The sequence below is a fragment of the Galeopterus variegatus genome, unplaced genomic scaffold, assembly GCF_000696425.1.
Source record: "Galeopterus variegatus unplaced genomic scaffold, G_variegatus-3.0.2 Scaffold8661, whole genome shotgun sequence".
NCBI classification, from domain to species: domain Eukaryota; kingdom Metazoa; phylum Chordata; class Mammalia; order Dermoptera; family Cynocephalidae; genus Galeopterus; species Galeopterus variegatus.
The window spans coordinates 68,803-82,041 of record NW_007734772.1 but is presented as its reverse complement, the minus strand read 5'-3'; the positions used below and the strand labels follow the sequence as shown (position 1 = coordinate 82,041).

Sequence of the window (13,239 nt, the reverse complement as noted above, 5' to 3'; positions counted from 1 at the left end):
CAGAGCGGCCCTGTGTATGTCTGACCAGCCTGCCTGGGGACTGCTCGCCTATGCTTGGCCTCCCAGTGCGGTGGGCCATGGACTGGGGGTCAGAGACCTAGATTCCAGTCTGGCTTTGGTTTTTCCGTTGGTAAAAGGGAGGAGATGTAGACCTTGCAGGGCATTGCTCAGTGTTCCAAGGGACTCTGGCCATTGCTGCCTTCACCCAGGCTCTGAAGCAGTTCCTCAGGCAGTGGGCTTCATCTTGAGACCCCTGAGGCCACAGAGCTGCCTCTCATCCACCAGGCGCCTGGATCAGGGTTGAGCTCTTTCTGGGGCAGCCTGGGAGGCTCAGGCTTTGGTGTCAGACCGATGAGCCCCACTAGTGGCGAGACCCTGGGTGAGTCAACTGCTCTCTCTGGGCCTCTCTTTCTCATCTGTACCATGGAGAATTCCTGTTAGGATCAGATGAGATAGTGATTAAGGGCCATCTGTGGTGCCATATATGCAAATAAGGCCCAGTTTACAGACACATGGCAGAGACAGGACAGAGGAGATGCACCCTGCTGGGGATGATGGTCCAGCTGCCCAGCCCAGCTGTTCCCAGCCCCAGGCTTCCCCATGGGGTGGATTGGAAGGAGGAGTGGGCTAGCTGATAGGGACCCTACTCACTCCTGGCCCTGTCACAACTTGCTATGTGACCTTAACAAGACAGTTTCTGTTTCTGGGCCTCAGATTCTTCGAATGCAATCTGGCTATATGATGTACTGATTCTATACACACACTAACTGACTTTCTCCACTGGTCAAAGGATATGACCCATTCTAAAGACCTCACAATTCAACATTCTCTAATGTGAGTTAAAAGTTTATTAGACAGTTATGATCCCACTTGGCTCGGGCACAGATTGACTCCCTCACTCTTATCCTGAACTGAACTCTAAGCTTTACCTGATGAGTCCTAGTTGTATGTTATGGATACTGGTCATGCAATAGGATATGACTTGCTTTGACTAACAGCATGTGGCAGAAGTGACGGTGTGTGAGCTCTTGATCCCAGGCCTCAAGAGGCAGTGCAGATTTTGCTTTTGCTCTCCTGGAACCCTGCCTCGTAAGGATGCCTGCCCAGCCTCCTGAATGACTTGTGGGCACTTGGAGGAGAACCACAACATCCCAGAAACAGTCAATACCAACTGCCAACCTGTGAATGAGGCTGTCATGGAACTTCTAGCCTGGCCGACCTGTTAGGTGAGTAAAGCTGCATGATTAAGCTTAGCAGAAACTGCCCAACCAACCACTGGAACTGGGAGAGAGAATAAACAGTTCTTTCTTTTAAGCCAATAAGTTTTGGGGTCATTTGTTACGTACCAAAAGCTGGCTCATACATATGTGCTCTGTGCAGTGCCATTTCCTGGCAAAGGGCTTGTCTTGGAGCTGGTGCTCTGGAAGTGTTGGCATGAGGGAGGAAGGGAAGGAGGGAGGGTCAGCCTGCCTGTCTAACCGGTGGCCTTTCAGAGGAGCTGAGCATCAGGAGAACCAGCCCCATAATCAAGAAGCCAAGGTCCCACCCCCGGCTCAACACTCCACCAGCTGGGTGATCTTGCACTGTCCCCTAACTACTCCGCAATAAACATAACAATACCTACTTGCAGTGTTGGTTGTGAGGTCTAGAGATAAAATATCTAAAAAGAGCTAGCATAGTACCTGGTGACATAATTGGCCCTCAATAAAGGACATCTCATTTCATAATACTGAAGTCCCTGGATAATGAAAATGCTGATCATCACTGCTTTTTTTTTTTTTTTTTTTTTTGGTACCTATTACTGTGTTACAGGACTTACACCCCTTATCTCTTATTTAATCCATGTGACAACTCTTTAAAGTAGGATTACCACCCCTTCATTTAGAGTTGAGGAAATGAAGGCTCGGGGAGGTAAGTTTACTCATCCTAAGTCACTTGGCCATTACATGCTGGAGTCAGGACTTGAACCCACATTAAGGCAGACTCTAAAGCCTGGGCCTTAAGTCACTCTGCTCTGTGGCCTGTCTGGGTGGTGTCAAAAGCTCGAGGATCCCTTCATGCAACATCAGTGGTAGCTTTTGGCCTGGGTACTGATTTTCAAATGCTGTGAAATGTATTAGAGGTGGTGGCCTCTCCATGAGGTGGCCTGGAGCCCAGGAAGATGAATGGCCCAGCCAGGCTCTGCCCAGGGCCTCAGGCCGAGCAGGTGTGGGGTCGAGACCTCTGCCCACCAGGCCCAGCAAATAGGATTTCTACAAGTGCAGACGGCTGGCTGCTTGCTACTGCCAGGAGCTAAATTGTTTCTTTGTGCTGTAATAAATCTGGCTGCAGGAGTGGCCAAAGTAATGATTACTCCTCATGACCTCTCGGCCAGCCCTTGATTGGGACACATTATGTATCTCAGGCACCAAGGAGACAGAGCGTGACTTTGATGGAGGTAAGACCACTTGCAAGGTGCTAATGAGAGAGGGGCATGGCCACTCTCTGTCCCTGGGTCCGCTGACCTGTCCCCACTGACTTCTGATGGACAGGAGCTTAATGAGCTTTGGCCTCAACACCCCCATGGCTGAGGGCAGTGCAGAAATGATGGTGGTGATACATGGGCAGGATTAACAGGGTCCGGCCAGGTCATATCCTGTAGGGAGAGGATGAGGGCTTCGGACATGAGGATGTGAAAAGCAAAGCTTTATGTGACACTTACAAGGCATATTGCTAAGTGCTCTATGTGATTGTCATATGTCAGCCTCCAACAAAGGCTGCGAGGTAGGTACAGTTGTCATCCCAATGTACAGATGAGACTGAGGCTTGGAGAGCTTAGGCGACTTGCCCAAGGTCAGAGAGCCATCGAGTGTCACACAAACAGCAGCAGCCACAGTGATCCTTTGAAAAAAACAGGTCAGATCCTGTCACTCTCCTGCCCAAACCCTCCAGTGACCTTCCACAGATCTGTGTGTTAACAGCCTGCTCTGTGCACGACTCATCTCTTCTCATCACCTTGAGCTCTCTGCCTGGGTAACCTTCACCCATCTCCACGTGGCTGGCTCCATCCTGGTATCCAGGTCCCAGCTTATGTCTTCTCCTTGAGAAGCCCATCCTGAATGCCCTGTGGTGGCCCTCCTGCCACCACTGTCCTCTCAGCCTGCCTGTCCCTCACTGCTTCCTCATGGCAGGTAATGAGCTTGCTTAGTCATTGGTTGGTTGTTCTCTGCTTCCCCCATGAGACTGTGAGCAGTGAGTGGGACAAGGCCTCATGGATCTTGTCCTCTTCTGTCCCCTAAACTGAACATGGTGTCTGGCACATGCCAGGAACTCAATGAGTTTTTGTTGAGTGAATGAATGTTGCATAGTTGGGATTTGAACTCAGGTTGGTCTGGCTCCAAAGCTCATGCTCTTAGCACATCTTGTCTAGTCTTCTGGGTGATCAAATGGCTTGATGTCATGAGGCTGGGTTCCAGTGCTGGCTTGGCCACCACCATGCTGTGTGGCCTTGGACAGACAACTGCCCTGTCTGGGGCTCAGTCTCCTGTTCTGTCCTGTGAGGAGGTGGGACTGGGTGTTCTCTAGGGACTCACTCCCAGTAGGGTAAGGCAGCATTGGGTTCAATATCCATCAGTGACAGTGGGGCTGACATTGCTCAGTGACACCCAGGCCAGTGGCTTAAGCATCTGCTTTCTGAGCCTGGTTAAGTCTTGGGCGTGGTCTGGGCTTGGTGCGATAGGCCGGTGCACCTGCCTTGGCATGTCCTTGTGTTATACCTAATGTAGACATTGTCCCTAATCTTCCCAGTAATCTGAGAGGTAGATGTGACCAAAACCATTCGATACATGAGGAAACAGGCTCAGAGAAGTGAGGTGAATTGCTTAAGGTCACATGGCTAGAAAGAATCAAGACAGGATAAGAACCCACGTCACTTGCCTCCATAGTTGTTTCTCTTATAGTCATCAGAGAAATTCTGGCAGATCTAAACCGAAACCACGTTAACTGCTGGAAATTTCTCTTGTCCGTCATCAGTCTGTCCTCTCAGCACTTACTCAAGCCAGGCCGAGCCACAGACAGCTGTGAACAGGCTTAGCTGAGGTACATAATCAAATAGCCTCCCAGACCCAGTGCTTGGCACCTGCTAGGCCTGCAGAAAATGCTGTTGAATGAATGGTTAAATGTGTTGAACCTGCAGATGGTGGGGGTGGCCTGAGTCAGCAGGACCCAAATTGCTGAGAGAGCCTTTTTTCAAGAAGAATGAGATGCGTCTCAACTAACTTTCTACTTACTGCTGGGGTGGGAAGAGGGAACCTGTCCAGATATTTTATTTTCTGTTCATTTGAAAGCAGAACAGTGTGGCTTTTTAAAAAAAAAATCTTTTAAACTGCCTAACGTGGCTTTTTTGAGCTGTGTTTTTTATGTGACTGCATTCTCTTTTTGAAGAGAGCTGGGGACAGTGCTTGCTCCTCAGGCTTCCAGCCCATGCATGCCTCCCCACCTCCAAAAGGCATAGAAACTCTTGCCCCTCTAACCCCTTCCCCATAAACCCCTGGCTCCCTCATGTCTGCCTCTTGTCCCTTCTCCCATGCCATTTGTCAGTTTATTGTCTCTGAGCTCCAAACACACCCTTCTTTGCCCTGCTTTGTGATACTGGAGCTGGACCCTGTAAACAGTTTTGTTTGCTAGCTGGAGTCATGTTAGGCTTTGCCAGTAGAGGGCGCTAGAGGGACATACTATGGTGATAGCAGCGGGAAGGTGCTTCCCTCCCAGGTGTGGCACTCCTATCTTTTCGTTTCCGCACTGCAGGAGCCAAGGCCCAGTGCAGACACCTCTGTGTCCTGTGTGGACCAGCTCCAGATGTACCCTCAGGCCACACTCTACCTGGAAGTTGGTTCTACAGACCAGCCCTACTCACACTTTTGGATCATGCGTCCATGCAGAGGGCCACTTCTACAGACCAGGCTAGCCCACATTCCCTGGCAAGTTCCTTAGCCACTGGAGGCTGCATGTCCTTGGGGTCATCACTCCCTCATAGGAGGACTTCTCCAGAGTCCTTGGTTCCTTCATTATTCACTTTTCTTAGGCTAGACATAGCTACTGTTTTGCACTTGCTGCTTCTGGGTCTCTTAGAATCCTCTTTGATCCCTTTTAGTAATTAACTACCCCTTGCTAGATAACAATTCTTTATGTTAAAATTCCCATGTTCAAATTATGGGTGTGAGCTCTGTCTCTGGACTGGATCCTGATTGATACAGAATTGGGAGCACTGGTGGTCACAGGTGACAGACCCTCAAAGATGAGATTTTGATTGGTTTCATTGTGCCCGTGGGCTTGAGCACAGCATTGAGCTCCTTGCTAATGGGATATAGGACACTCATGATGTACAGTATAGTGGCATCATAATTATGCCATCACCTGTGATGGATTTTGAGGCAATGTCAACTGAAGCAAGTGTCTTGGGAGCCCAAGTGACTACTGCACTTGACCATTACATCAGTAATGAGACTGCAAAGACTGTGGTGTGGGATGGAGTCTTGAATGCACTGGAGCACTTGCTAGAAAGAAAATGACAGGTTTAGGTCATTTAATTCTCAGCTCAAATAATAGTTTGAGAACTACAGAGCTTCCACATCATCCATAAAATAATCTCTTACTTCATGTAGCCACAGGGCTGATACTGCTGAAAATCAAACATGAAATTTAATTATGTGGGTTACAGAATTTAAACGTCTGTTAGATTTACAGCATTACTGAGTTTCTCATTTGAAAATTTGGGTATAAATTAGGAAAGAATGGAATCCTGAGACTTGGAATAGAGACATCTGGTTGGACGCAGATGAAATATAAGATTTTGAGTCTCTGAGTTACTATGAGCATCCCTTGCCAATGAAAATAACTTTCCATCTTGTATTTGAGGAGACTAGGTTTCCTTTGCTTGAAAACCCTAAAATAACCTTATATGGGACAGTTGCCTTGAAAGGGGATGATGATTCTCCTCAAGATAAGCCACAAGTACCAATAGTTGCCATGAGATCCATAACTAGAGCCAAATCTCTCTGGTCTCCAAGGGGTCAGGTATACGCTATGACCCAAGAAGAGATAGTTTACACAACAGGAGAAAGGCAAGATTTTGTTAATGGCAAAATTTGACATAATCTTGGGGAGTATATGTGGGAGTTGATTTTAAGGGTGGAAGATTATACTCAGTTATTTAGAATTTATGGATGTGGATTTGGTATTTAACATGTTAACTTGTACAGCTAAAGTTGGCTCTAATAGCTTACTTGGTTAGGTAGACTGAAACTTATCTTGATGGTGGCTTACGTTTAATGAAGTTGAGATGCAGAGCTTCTGTGGTATAAGATGGAAGAGGGAATCCAAAGGCTTAAGGAGATAGGATGTTGGAGTGGATCTGTCATGTGTGACCTGCACATCCACCCCCAAACTATGTTCCATGAAAATTTTCAGAAGACACATTCTTAACTAAGGCATTGAGAAATATATTATTGAGGAGAGAACTTGTATTCTTAAGAAACTCTGTGGATGTTCGCCTTTGTAGTCAAGGTATTACCATGGAGCATGCTCTCATTTATACGGGCTTCCTGATTTTATGGGGATGATAGAATCCTGGCATGGCTAAAGCTAATTGGCATTGCTTAATAGCCAAAAGCAAGGTGGGTGCATTTACCGTAAAGGGCAGCAGGCATGTACCAGGAATCAGAATGTCTTGGCCCACAGGGATCTTTGGTGATGACTAATCGATCACTTCCTGTGTTCCTGTGTAAGGAACTTTCTGTGTGAGAAGGGAAATAGATGGACAGCGTATTAGAGTACTGCTTGATCTGTATAACAGAAAAGCCAACCAACCAACCTCTAGTACTGGTAGCCAAAACCTGACTTGAACCACCACATCGGAGAGTTGTGGCCTCTCATCCAGTGTCTAGGCCTAAGTCAGTTCACAGATCAGAGCCTCTTGATTGAAGAGGATGCCAGGCACCTTGTAGGAGGTTTCTGCAGCAGTGCCATAAGTATGTCCTATCAATCTTTCTCCAAGCCTTCTCCAGAGGGATCTGTGGCCATTTACTAGAATGACTATACTTGGAAAAAGAAGGTACCCAGACACTGACTCTGAGTTTGTAATTGCTGGGGATGCAAAATGCCTCTGTGGCCCACCAGTCAAAGTGGTAACTTAGGTAGCCAGGTGATAGATACTTAGCCAAGTGGGTTCTGTCCCCAGTTTCTGAATGTATAATTGAAATAGACATATTTGGTAAATGGAAGAATCCCTGCTTTGGGTCTCTGACTCATAGAATGAGGTCCATTATGAAAGGAAGGGCTTAAATAGAAGTTCCTGAAACCTCCTCTCTCTACCATGGCAGTAAACTGCAAGTACTTCTATATCCCTGGGCAAATTTCAGAGATTAATGAAGGCTTGAAATATGCAGAGGTGGTGATTCCTATCCCATCCCTATTTGACTTGCCTATATGGCCTGTGCAAGTGGTTGGATGAGAGAATGACTGGATTATTGTCCACTTCATCAGGTGGTGACTGCAATTGCAGCTGCTGTCCCAGATACAGTATCTTTACTGGAGCAACTTAGTCTATTGGTTGGTATGTAGCTGTTGACCTATCTACTGCATCTTTTCATATCAATTTGTGAGGACCACCAAAACCAGTTTTCTTTTACCTGGAAGGGCCAGCAGTGCACATTCACAGTCTTGCCTCAGAGCTAAGTCAAGTCCCTTGTTTTCTGTCGTTAATACAGTCTTCGGATAATGTGATCATCTTGACATTCTACAAAGCATCACATACGTGCACTACATTGATGACAAGCTGACTGCACCTGAGGAACAGGAAGTAGCAAGCACAGCATATGTGAATGAGAGGATGGGAGATGAATCACGTTACATTTCAGAGGTCTGCTGTCTCAGTGGAGTTTCTGAGGGCTCAGTGGTCCAAAACATGTTGTGACATCCCCTCTAACCTGAAAGTCAAATTGCTACATGTTACACTAACCTACTATGAGAAAAGACAAGTTGCTGCATATTACACTGACCTACTTGATACAGGCTTTTTGAATTTTAGAGGTAACGTATGTCACATTTGTGTGTGTTACTTTGACTCATCACCAAATTCCCTGTAAGGCTTCCAGTTCTGAGTGGAGACCGTAGCAAAAGAAGGCTCTGAAACCAGTTAAGGCTTCAGTACAAGTCCTTTTACTACTTGGTCCTTATGTATGGTCCAGTGGAGCCAATGATTGTCAAAGTGTCCATGGCAGGTAGGGATGCTGTATGGAGTCACAGGCAAGCCCCAGCAGCAGAATCACAGTGCAGACCTCTAGGATTTTGAAGTGAATCTATTGTCTCTTGTGCAGATAACACTTCTTCTTCTGAGAAACAGTGTCTAGCTTGCTGCTGGACTGTGGTAGAGACTGGATACCTGACTGTGGGACATAAAATGACTATGGAGCCTGAGATTCCCATTTAGAATTCTCTTGATGCAAATATCTGTAAGGTTAGTTTTGTGTGGCAGCAATTATCATCAGATGAGAATGGTATAAAAGATACCTCGCTTGGGCAAGTCTGGGTGGTATGAGTAAGTTGTGGAGTCGGTGGTTCAGATTCCTTCAATGTCATCTCCTGCTTCATTGCCTCCTCTTTCTTGAATTGTGCTTGTGGCTTCATGGGCAGATCCTTATGGCCAGTTGACTGAAGAACAGAAGCCAATGCCTGGTTTACAGATGGTGCTGCATGAGATGCTAGTACCACCCAAAATAGAAGACTGAAGTATTAAAGCCCCATCAGGAGTGACCCTGAAAGACAGTGGTAAAGGAAAATCTCTTTATGGAGTAGAACCTCAAACTGTATGTTTGCTTTTCCATTTTGGAATGAGAGATGACCAGAAGTATGGGTTTACACTGATTTATGTGCAGTTGTTCATGGTATGGTTTGGGTGGATAGTCAGGGACTTGGAAGGAACAATATTAGAAGAGTGGTGACGAGGAATTCTGGAGAAGAGCTGTGGAGATGGACTCCTAAGAATGCACATAGATTGTAAAGATTGGTGTCCCATATGAATGCCCACTAAAGAGAATCCACTGCAGTGGAAGCCCTGATAATCAGGTGGACAAAATGATATGCTTTGTGGTTCTAAGTTAACCTCTTTATCCAGCTATTTCTGTGCTTGTCCAGTGAGACCATGAACAAAATGGCCATAGTGGCAGGGATGGAAGATATGCATGGGCTCAAAAACATGAACGTCCCCTTACTAAGGACTTCCTTGGATACTGCTGCTGCTGGATGCTCAACCTTCCAACAGAAAAGTCCAACATGAGCCCACAATATGGCACCATTCCCCTGTCATCTGGCTGGTGGCAGGTTGACTTCATTGTGCCTGTTCCATCACGTAAGGGGCAGGGATTCTTCCTTACTAGAATAGAATTATTTTCTGGATATGGATTTGCTGTCTCTACCTGTAATGCTTTTGACCACACCACCATCCATGTACTCACAGAATGTCTCAGCCATCATTGTGGTATTCTACACAGAATTGCCTCTTCTCAAGAAACTCACTTCACAGCAGAGGAAATGCAGCAGGGGGCTCGTTCCCGTGGAATTACCTGGTCTCCCCACGAGACTCATCACCTGGAAGTGGATGGCCTAATTAAAAGGTAGAATGGCTTACTGAAGGCTCAGGAATGGTGCCAGTTGGGAGACAAACCCCTAAAGGATGCAATATGTGCTTTGAATCAGACACCATTGTACAGTGCTGCCTCCCTCATTCTTAGAATACTTGGGCTCATTATCAAGGGTGGAAGTAGGAGTGGTTCTGTGTCAGTCAAGAGACCACATCGGATTAACTAAAGGGGAATAAAAGAGACCTCTAAATAGTACCACTAAGATAGAAGGAGGGTATGCAAAGAATAAAACTTGGAAAGGAGGAGGATCCCCCCACTGCTGGGGTTTAGGCCATTGGAGATGGTGTAGTTGCAGCCCACTCGATGGTGGAAAAGTTCACTGGGTTGTTAGGCCAGAGATGGTCTAATGGTGGGCCAAGGTTACTGGGCAGAGAACTACCTGCTGAGGTGCTGATGAAATTTGGAAGCTACCTGTGGGGGTTGCTGTTGGACTTGCTGGGAAGCCAGCTGGGGTACTGGCTGCCAAGTAGTTTCCCAGAGTGTTGGAGGTAGGGGTTGGGGGATAGGGAGCCATCATTGGGAAGATGCATGGAAGTGAGCTCAGGCTCTCGTAGATCTTGATTTTGGGACGCCAGATGTGGGGGTGCTGCTGTCACTAGGAGCGTGGTCCACTGACTGTCTTGCACACTGCCTCATGCTGCAGGAACAAGAAGCAAAGTAGTCTGGAATCAGATAGAGTGTCCAGTGTCCTGCCAGTGCCATCTATTGACAATGATTAACATCATGCCAGCTTGCAAGAGAAAAATGTTCTAGTATCACAAGCAGGCCTTGAAGGGTGTGTTCGGATCTAAGAAGCAATAAATAGCAACTGGCACAGGCTTCTCTCACTATTATTCTTAATCACGCACTTGCGGAATTTTTGCTTCTTGTCTTAAATTTGAGCCTTGCTGGCTTGGATATATTTGTTCCCAAGACTGTGGGTGGGGCCAGGGATGGATGTACCAGAGGACACAACGACGGTTCCAGTGAATGAGAGGATGAGACTACCATCTAGACACTTAGGGTCCTTACATCACTGAACAAAACAGGCAGGAAAAAGGGTTACTCTACTGGATGGAATGACGATCCTGAGGAATCGGCCAGCCAAGGGGAAATTGGTTGCCTTTACGCAATGGGGGCAGGGAGGACTATGTCCGGAACTCAGGGGGTTCTCTGGGGGTGCCTCTTAGTACTTCCATGCCCAATGGTAAAGGTTTNACAATGATTAACATCATGCCAGCTTGCAAGAGAAAAATGTTCTAGTATCACAAGCAGGCCTTGAAGGGTGTGTTCGGATCTAAGAAGCAATAAATAGCAACTGGCACAGGCTTCTCTCACTATTATTCTTAATCACGCACTTGCGGAATTTTTGCTTCTTGTCTTAAATTTGAGCCTTGCTGGCTTGGATATATTTGTTCCCAAGACTGTGGGTGGGGCCAGGGATGGATGTACCAGAGGACACAACGACGGTTCCAGTGAATGAGAGGATGAGACTACCATCTAGACACTTAGGGTCCTTACATCACTGAACAAAACAGGCAGGAAAAAGGGTTACTCTACTGGATGGAATGACGATCCTGAGGAATCGGCCAGCCAAGGGGAAATTGGTTGCCTTTACGCAATGGGGGCAGGGAGGACTATGTCCGGAACTCAGGGGGTTCTCTGGGGGTGCCTCTTAGTACTTCCATGCCCAATGGTAAAGGTTTTTAATTTAATTTTTAAATTTATGATTCTTTTATTAACATACATAGGGGATTTGATCATCTGGACAACAAATTTATTTACTTTAAAAAAGGCTTTTTAGGTCTTTGTTTTTCAAGGCAAACGAGCTCTTATGACATGTTTGATTTTGACCTCAAATCCCTGTTAGATCTTCTACCCTGAACTTGAAGAGACTTTATCAGCCCTGATGATGCATTTTCCTTTCTCCAGCCTCTCAAGGCTCTTTGTTAGTTCTTTGTTAATTGTCTCTTTGATGCTATACTCTGAAGCCCCTGTAATGTGTGAGGGTATTACAATAATGAAGTGTACTGCATTATTCCCTATTAAACTCCTTTGTCGTGTAAGGTCAGCTAGGCTGTCTAAACGAACTCACCCCACAGTTACACAATATACATCAGACAGTGTGCCACAAAACATAGCTCTCCTTCTTTGTTTCACAGAGGAACTGAAGTTTCAAAATATATAGAAAACCATCCTCCATCTTCAACTGTGTTCCGGTTCTTCCAAGCCTTATGCAAAGCAATGTCATCCATACGTTCTCCCCCCGCTACAACCAAGGGGTGTAGTGCCTTCCAGTGCATCTCTAACACTGGAAGATTCAGACCCCAAGTCTTCATGTGTTGCAGAGTTCCATAAAACAATCAGGTCACATAGGCAGCAACAAAATACAAGGCCATGTCCAACATTTCAGAAACACAGCAAAGTAGCAAGAATGAATGTGACCACTGAAACAACGTTTGATTAAGCCCCATTTCTCTCATGAGGGCATTTCTCCAACAAAAGTTATCTTTCCAGAACCAGATATATTTGATGATCTAAACCCATATCAAGGTCACCAACCACTGACCATAAGGGAGACTGTTACATGGGGGTAAAAAACACATGAAAACAAAACAGAGAAAACAAGCTGTTTCAGTTTCCTCAAGCTGTCTGTCCGTCCTTACCAGCTGACCGGAGTCCATCAGCTGTGAAAGGTAAAAAACACATGAAAACAAAACAGAGAAAACAAGCTGTTTCAGTTTCCTCAAGCTGTCTTTCCGTCCTTACCAGCTGACCGGAGTCCATCAGCTGTGAAATGCCGATCCTGCTGCAAGTCACCTCGCCTCTCTGTATTGCCAGACAGGCTTGACCAATGTCTCTATCATATTTGTGATCTCCTTAGCTTTCTCCTTGGCCTTCTCGCACAACTCCCATACTCTCATCAGCTTCCCCATTTGGACGCTTAACGTAATTCAAGGCACTCTTCTCCGAGGCCTCCACCTGGGTTTTTATTTGGACGAGCATACTGTCCACCTCCCATAACTTACTCATGGTCTTCAAATATGCTATTGCATGCTCCCGAGTAAGAGATGCAGTATTCTCCCGCATCTGATCGATGACTGGAGGCAGAAACTGCTTGAAATATTCCTCAGGCTCCAGCACCTTCATTTCCTCTGGCCCTTCCATGTCATTGATGTCCAAGGGCTGCATCTTTTCCTGCCACTTCTTCAGAACCACAGTATCAATGTCCTCCTTGCTTGCACCCCTGGGGGACGGTTGATCCACAGTTACTTCTGGAGTTGAAGTGATCCACATTCCTTGTCAATAGTATTCCCAAATTATCTTGTATTTTTTTTCTTCCTTCTAACTTTAAGCCTTGCATTTCAGAATTGCTGTGGGGAGAAATACCTCTCAATTGTAAAGGTTAATGGAAAACTTCAGCAATCCAAAAAAAGCAGGATAGTTGAGGACTCATACCATTCAGGAATGAAGTTTTGGCTCACTCTTCCCACAAAAAACCCCAACTAGTTGAAGTTCTGGTTGAGGGTGGAGGAAATGTGGAATGGGTAGTGGAAGAAGAAAACCATAGATATAAATTATG

The 13,239-nt window shown here is 46.2% G+C and overlaps 1 pseudogene; it reads right to left on the bottom strand.

Annotated features, from left to right (window-relative positions):
- Positions 1–12,472: 12,472 nt before the first annotated feature.
- Positions 12,473–12,848, bottom strand: LOC103608645 (annotated as a pseudogene).
- Between the last annotated feature and the right edge of the window lie 391 nt (positions 12,849–13,239).